Genomic DNA, 8,409 nt, shown 5'->3' with positions numbered 1-8,409 from the left:
ATTAATGCCTTAAAGTTTTGCACAAAAATAAAGTTTTGCAAAACAACAACAACAACAAAAAAAGAATTGAGCAATATTTTTTTTTCCAAATAAAAATAAAGAATTGCAAAGGAAAAATAAAGCATTGAGCGGAGAAAATAAGTTTTGCAAACAAAAATAATAAATTGTAAAATAAAATAAAGTAGTGCAAAAAATATAATCAATTACAAAAATCACTGACAGCTATAATCTTATTTTATCTTTGCCTGTGCATTAGGGGCACTGCACTTGACCTGCGTGAAGTTGGCCCCCCACCCAACGCAAAACGTCGGCAAAATAGTCTCGAACGTTTGTGCTTTGTTTGTGCTGGTTTGTGCCGCTAATTATAATTTTTAATCAATACTGATATGGATCTTATTGTCAATATATTTTAATCTTTGGTGTTTTGCCTGTTACTGCCTGAACTTCACATCTGTAGCGCAGCCATCCATAATCGTGCGTCATGCGAATAAGTCCCAAGATTTTAATATAAGATATTATCAATTAAAAACATGCAGACAAAAATGGTAAAACATTTCTAGGATTGACAACAACAGTACTACAGAAGGCTCATATGCGTTCTCCATCATTATGACTTTGGATTGCTGATCTATTTAAAAAATGTAAAATTAAATTAAAATAAAAAAGGCTTTTTAACAAGTTCAAGTTTAAATTCAACTCTAGCTTTGGAATTTCAGAATGCTCATAGCATCATTTCAGATGTATTATAGTTGATTAATTACAAACCCGATTCCAAAAAAGTTGGGACACTGACAATAGCCTTAAAAAAACTATTTTCGCCATGTTTTTTTGAGTAAAATGACCTGTAACTCAGGATAGGAATGCTATATCAACAAATCCCTCTGTAAAAGCCTTCAGAATATAGCTAAGTATAAGTCTGGAAAGGTTGGTGCTTGTAGGTGCTACTGAAGTGAAGATATCTGACTCTGAGTGTGAGAAAAAACTCATTTTGAGAAAACGGCCTTTAAAGTTTTTATATTGTATAATTTCATTTATTTCTATTGAAACCCAACCTACAAACAAAATATATATTCAGTTTATTAATATCAGTATTATTTAATATTTAAAACACATGGAAATTGATAAATGAATAAATTATTAATAACAATATCCTTAAGCTGAAGAGAACTACCATAACAAACACACATAACAGCAGTCACAAAAACTGCAAACTTCTGCAGTACCTATCTCTCTCACACAGACTACACTCCAGCAACACACTACTACAAAACCCACGATTCTGTGGATCGATGTTAATTTTCAGCCCTGATCCAGCACAGTTAGGACAACATAAACCACTGACTAATTCATACAATCGTGTGACGTGAATTATGAGCCATTCCTGTGTGGCGCGGCTGTCATTCCCAATCCCTCCAACACTCTTTCCCTTTCCAAACAATAGGTTACGCGATGAGACACTCGCTGATGGGGTTTCATCGTCTAATCTGTTGTTTACTTTCTTTTTTACTAGCTTTTGCAAGTGACAGCTGTTGCCGTATTTTCAGTGAAATTTTATGACTTGATTTCGGTGCTGTCGCATTTTCTCTCAGGCGCAGAATAAACAAGGAAGCGTGACGCCTGAGAACCAATCACGTAGACGGAAATTCACACGATCAATCAGATGTGGTTTTCGGCTGTAGATTCCCCGGCAAACTTTCGCGGTTGGTTATTTCTACAAAGGAAATGTCCATATTTGGATTAGACAGCGCTGTTAATGAGACTGAGAGCTTTACAATGATACGAGGCATGACATGTTTCTGTGAATGGAGACGGCACGGGAGCTCGCCTTAGAATGCTAACTTTTGGTGATTTCCGATAGAAATCTAAAGGCGCAAGTTGACAAAATATAATGAAATAACCACCTTAATGTGTAATGTTGACATATTTTTTTATTTTGACATGAAAGCTTACATGTTAAGGGAGCAAACTGGCCCAAAATCTCAAAATTGACCACTGCATGAAAAAATGATGTTTTCACCTGCCGTGTCTCGCCTTAAGCTCACAGAAATGGTTTGACCCAAGTTTTCATCAGCCAATGATACTGACCCGTTCAAACAGATTTTTAATGCGTATTTCATGCATATATTTCACGCACAAACAAAACGTGTAGATTCACGTGTTTTGGCCCTTTTGGCCTTCCATAGTGATCAGAGCTCTTCACTTCATGCAAGTTAAATAAACAAGTCAAAGCCAAACACCTAAATCTGAATATCGTTCTTAAAAGGATAGTGCACTCAAAAAATGAAAATCCTGTCATTATTTACTCTCCCTCATTTGCCTTTTTAAACGAACAATCTCTTTACATTTCAACATTACTTTACAAATTCTTTACAGATTCATGCCGTTCTCTAGGTTTCTTTTCAGATTCTCCAGATCAGTGTTTTGCTTGCTTAGTTCTTTAAAGCACCAGATCATAGATGGATTTGTAAAGAGTAAAGAGTTGTTTTAGTAATTTTGTTGTGTTTTTGCCATTTTTATTAATTTTTTATTTTGTCAAATATCTCTATATATAGTTAATTTTTTTTAATTTAAGTTTTAGTAATTAGTTATTTGTATTAGATTTTTGTATATATTTTACAGATTTATATTTTATAATTTTAGTTGACTACCATAACTGATTATAATTGTCTGTTGTAATAATCCACAGTCTGCTGAAATTTTAAAGTTAATATCACTTCCAGTTTATTTTTAACACTATAAATGAAAGGTTGAGCATTTTGGGATGTCGTATTGCACGCAGTATGTTCCGTTGCGTTCTGCACATTTTGAGAATGTAGTAGAACATCAGGATATTGATGCACTGAGAACAGCTGCAGATGGTATTATTACAGTAGAATATGCTGATGTTGCACTAACTTCGTCTCTCTCCTTCAGGTGGAGGCAAGCTGGCATCGTTACCATGGAGACGAGGTGTCACGACCCGACGCAGCCGCTGCGTGGCGTGATGTTGGAGGACTACAGCAGCTCAGACTGTGTGTTGACCATCAGACACGTGTCCGGCCATAACCTCCGTCTGTGCGCCTGTACGGGACGTGACTGCAACGAGCGCATGCTGCTGAACAAACCCAGTGAGGACTCGGAGTTAGTTATAAGTGAGTGCAGACGTGATGTTCCTGTGGTTCCTGTGCAAAAATATGTCATCAGCACTGAATAGGTGTGTATTTGTGTACATATAGGCATTTAATCTCTCTCTCTCTCTCTCTCTCTCTCTCTCTCTCTCTCTCTCCATGTGTTTGTGCAGTGAATGCATCAGAAAATAAACCGTTCATATTGCCTCAGCTCTGTAAGTTCTGTGACTTTGAATCTACGGACTGTAACGCCACCGGCGTCTGCGAATCCTCCTGCAGCATCACGTCCACCTGCGAGGATCCAGAAGAGGTGTGCGTCAGTGCCTGGTGCGTCAACGCTCCTTCTGTTTGATGTCTCTGTGTTTTGTATCACGATGAATCTGAGCACAGCTGGAGATACTGATCTCTTCTGAATCTCTAGGGGCCAGTTGTTCATCTGATTGCATTTCGGCTATCGGATTGGATCCTGAAACTGGGTCGTTCAAAAGAAAAAAAAGATTCTGAAATCAGATTAGATCACAAAATCCAATCTTGGTTTTCATCTGGATCAAATCATCATTTTGTGTCAAAAATACCTTTGATCCAAAAAATCAGGATTATACTGATCCCAGCAGAAGGGTGGATTTCAAACTGGTCAAAATACAGATGTATGGCCCACAGAAACTGATGGGTGTGAATGACAAAGAAACAGCATTGCTCAGAGTAGATCGCAGAGTAGATCGATCTCCTGTGGGAGGTCCTAACAGTGTTCTATTGTTTGTAGCCCTTTTGTCTTCATGTATAAAGTTCTGTCCCACAGAACCTTAAGATATTCTGTAGGCTGAGACACTGACATCGGTGCTGAAGAACTGTGCTACACTACTACCTTCAAGAAATTCTTCTCCCCACAAGAACTCTGGTCAAGATTACTTATGTTATGTATTAATTAGAGAAATCTAATACATTGGCGAGCCACCCAGTCGGCCAAATACAGCAAAATCTAACACTTAGGCTACATATTAAAGGGTTAGTTCACCCAAAAATGAAAATTCTGCCATTAATTACTCACCCTCATGTCGTTTCACACCCGTAAGACCTTCGTTCATCTTCGGAACACAAATTAAGATATTTTTGATAAAATCTGATGGCTCAGTGAGGCCTCCATTGCACCAAAGTCACGTGATTTCAGCAGTTTGACACGTGATCTGAACCGCTGATTAGAAACAAAAGCTTCAAAGCAGTGTTTTGAAATCGGCTATCACTAGACATGAAAAGTCGTTATTTTGTTCTTTTTGGCACACAAAAAGTATTCTCATCGCTTTATAATATTAAGGGAGAACCACTGTACTCACATGAACTGTTTGAAATATATTTTTAATACCTTTATGGATCTTGAGAGGTTCAGTGGCTTTGCTCTCAATAGAGACCTCACTGAGCCATCGGGTTTTCATCAAAATTATCTTAATTTGTGTTCAGAAGATTAACAAAGGTCTTACGGGTGTGGAACGGCATGAGGGCGAGTAATTAATGACAGGTTTTTACACATTTGGGTGAACTAACCCTTTAAGTCTTTGACAGCCTAGAGTAAAGTTAAAAAAGAGATTTTGGCAGCATAAAATACTTCCCAAACAGCTGTAAATATCAAACAAAAATATTATTTTTAGTTTAAAGTTGTAAACTAAATTGGTAGAACCATAAGAGATGAACCAGTCAAAAGTTCTTTGCGAGTGAATGCAAGGTTTCTTGGGTGAACGCTACACAAAACTTTTGAGAGAACATAAAAACATTTAAAGAATGCATGAAACTAGAAACTGAAACTGACTAACTGGCAAAAAACAAAAACAAAAAAACAAACACTGGCAGGGAAAGAGTAAAAACTATAATAGTATCTAAAATAACACTGTATGATACACTGATATATATATATATATATATATATATATATATATATATATATTTTTATATATATATATATTTATATATATATATCATGCTACCAAATGATTACCATATTCATTAACCATGATGATGCATCATGGAATTATATTGATAATACTAATAATATTAGATTAAGAGTACACAGATATGTATTGACATACACCTCAATCTCTCTTTGCATTTATGAAAGCAGCAGATGCTTCATTTGCTCTATTTAATATAATTTCAGTCTAGACATTGTTCTGCAATATCAAGTGTGAACTCCGTGTGTTCCTTCAGTCTGAATGACCATACCTGTGTCCCAATTCAGGGGCTGCGCACTTCGAAGTGCATGAAAGGGGTGGGGTTTTGGAGTGGAGGGTTGCCAGGTCTGCGCAACAAAACCATCCAAAAGTAGTGTAATCACAGCACAAGTGTAAAAGTATCCCAATCCCAGACGTGGCAACAATGAGCTGAGCGTCATTACATGGCTAGCGGCAGTGTGACAGACAGAGACAGTTGATGTTTGTGTTGCATTTTAAAGTTTTATGACTTTCTATTGGGTTTTGACTTGCTTCACTGCCGACGACGATGGGACACTGGACCAAAATATGTATGGTTAAACTATGTGATGTTAGTTTTATATCGTTAGCAAGTTTACCTTGTTTTTTATTTTATGTTAAATGAAATGTTAACTGTGTCAGTTGTTTTAACTAAAATAAATTGCCCTGACATACCTGCTGAGCATGACTATTTGTAACAGGCAACAATTTTAAAGCTATGATGACCAAGAAATTTGAATGGGCCATAGATCTGTTTTGAATGTTCAAATATTTCTGATTTTTATATATTTATATAATGCGCTCCACCAGCATCTCCCTTCTCAGCCGAATGAAAGTGTACACAAATATGTTTTGTTGTTTTATATACTGATAATTTAAAATGTTATGCTATTTTTCTGATGTGAACAGAACAATTCTCTTTTATTTACACGTGAACATATATATATATATATATCAGAGTTGGGTAATCCAGGGGCCAAAGAGTAAAAGTCCTGCCATATTTTTATTCCACCCACTGAAGTATTAATGAGATAAATAAGTGATTAATTGAGTGATGATTGAACATTATTGAAGACACCTGATGATAACAAGCAGAATCACCAAAGGAGAAAATCACAATTTTTAAGTTACCATCATCGAGGTCAAGGTTTGCTTTAGTTGAGCTCTTGACCCTTGACTTTTTAGTATTATGTTTTATTTGGGCAGTTTTAACTGCGTTAAAATCAACCAGACAAGCAAAGTTAAAAGATGATCAGATGATATTGGTTGTTTTCTCCTATTAATTATTTGAGAATCAAGTGTCGGCCTGTGAATCTCAACAGATCAGCTCTGAACATTAGAAAACAAGCTACTAAAAAGTCACAGAAAAACAGCAACATTTTAATAGTGAGAATAAATGAAATTACTAAGACAATTCAGCTCATAATTTATTCATGCAGCAATGCATGATGGGAGCCATGGATAAATTTTGATTGGTGGCACCCAGAATGCACTGCAACATGCTTTATGATGGTCACCACTGTTGAGATTCACAGGATGATTCTTGATGTCTGTTTTTTTTTTCTTTCAATCAGAACTCTAAAAAAAAATAAAATTGTTTTGATAAAGCTGATCTTGTGCTGTAGAATCACAGTGCTGCTGTAATCAATAATGTAAATCTGACTCAGAGTTTGGGCTCTAAATGAGTTCAGTGACTTAAATCAAAAAATGATCACGTGAAAACATAACCAACATCACCTGATCATCTTTTAACTTTACTTGTCTGGTTGGTTTTAATGCAGTTAAAACCGCCCAAACAAAATCTAATATTACAAATTAAAGGGTCAAGAGCTCAACTAAAACAAACCCTGACCTCGATGATGGTAACTTAAAAATTGTGATTTTCTCCTTTGGTGATTCTGCTTGTTATCATCAGGTGTCTTCAATAATGCTCAATCATCACTCAATTTATCACTTATTTATCTCATTAATGCTTCAGTGGATGGAATAAAAATATGGCAGGACTTTTACTCTTTGGACCCTGGATTACCCAACTCTGCTATATATATAATGTTTAACAGAATTACTCCGGCTCATTTACAAATAAATTACATTACAAATATATGTATACAACTTATGCATTTGCTAACTTAAATTAAAAAAACGGTAGAGAAATGACAAAATGACATTTAAATAATATTTAAATCAACCCATTTTAATGGACTGGGTTCGGTTCTTGAGAAAACGGGGGAAAAAGCTGCCTTTGAAGTGCGATTCACCGCGGCGCGAGGAGGGCTGACGTAATTCGAGAGCGACTACACTATCCCACAGTTCATTGCGCGCCAGTGACGACAGGAGTTCAGGTGTGAATTCAAATAAATGTAGTAATGCCCCGGTTTCACCAATCAAACTGTAATATCCGTGATGTCCAAATCGTCAGTTTTTCATAAATGCAATATTTGTCTCTGAGATGGAGTGCAGTTGAATAAAATCCTAAAGTTCTGTACTTTAAATTTAGACTTAAATACAGAGTAAATGTGTAAATATGAATGAATATATTTTCCAAATTAACATTTAATTTAACATAAAAAACTAACATTACATAGTTTAACCATATTTTGGTCCAGTGACCCATCGTCATCGACAGTGAAGCATATCAAATCCCAATAGAAAGTAATAAAGCTTTTAAAATGCACTAACTTTGGGATGGTTTTGTTGCACAGACCTGACAACCCTCCACTCCAAAACCCCACCCCTTTCATGCACTTCGAAGTGTACAGACCCTTAATTGGGACACAGCTCCAGACATCAAGAATCAGCATATGATTCTCAAGAACAGTGATGATAAATAAATACAAAATACTGACAAACAGATCAACTCTGAACATCACAAAACAAGCTACTGTCACAACAAAACTACAGAGAAATAAAGCAAACATGAACAATCTATGAAAATTACAGGACAATTCAGATGCATAATTTATTCATGCAGCAATGCATGATGGGAGCCATGCATGAGTTTTGATTGGTGGCTCCCATCATGCACTGCAACATGAAGCACTTTGTTTTATTGTCACCATTGTTGAGGGTCATGTGCTGATTCTTGATGTCTGTGTGTGTGGGTGGTTTTTTTTTTCTTTTTTTAAATCTTCAGATTATAAAAGCTCTTATGGATTTCAAGCTGTAACAGATGTACTAAAAGGAAATAATATAACATCTATATGACCCATCAATATTGGATGTCAGCAATGAATCTGGCTATTTCACAATGATAAAACACAACCATCATGACTGTGCTTCCCAAAGCATTGTAAACCTAAATTGATAACCTTTAGCTCACATCACTATTGGGAAACACAGCCCAG

The sequence above is a fragment of the Chanodichthys erythropterus genome, chromosome 15, assembly GCF_024489055.1.
Source record: "Chanodichthys erythropterus isolate Z2021 chromosome 15, ASM2448905v1, whole genome shotgun sequence".
Taxonomy (NCBI): Eukaryota; Metazoa; Chordata; class Actinopteri; order Cypriniformes; family Xenocyprididae; genus Chanodichthys; species Chanodichthys erythropterus.
This window is presented reverse-complemented; position numbering follows the sequence as displayed.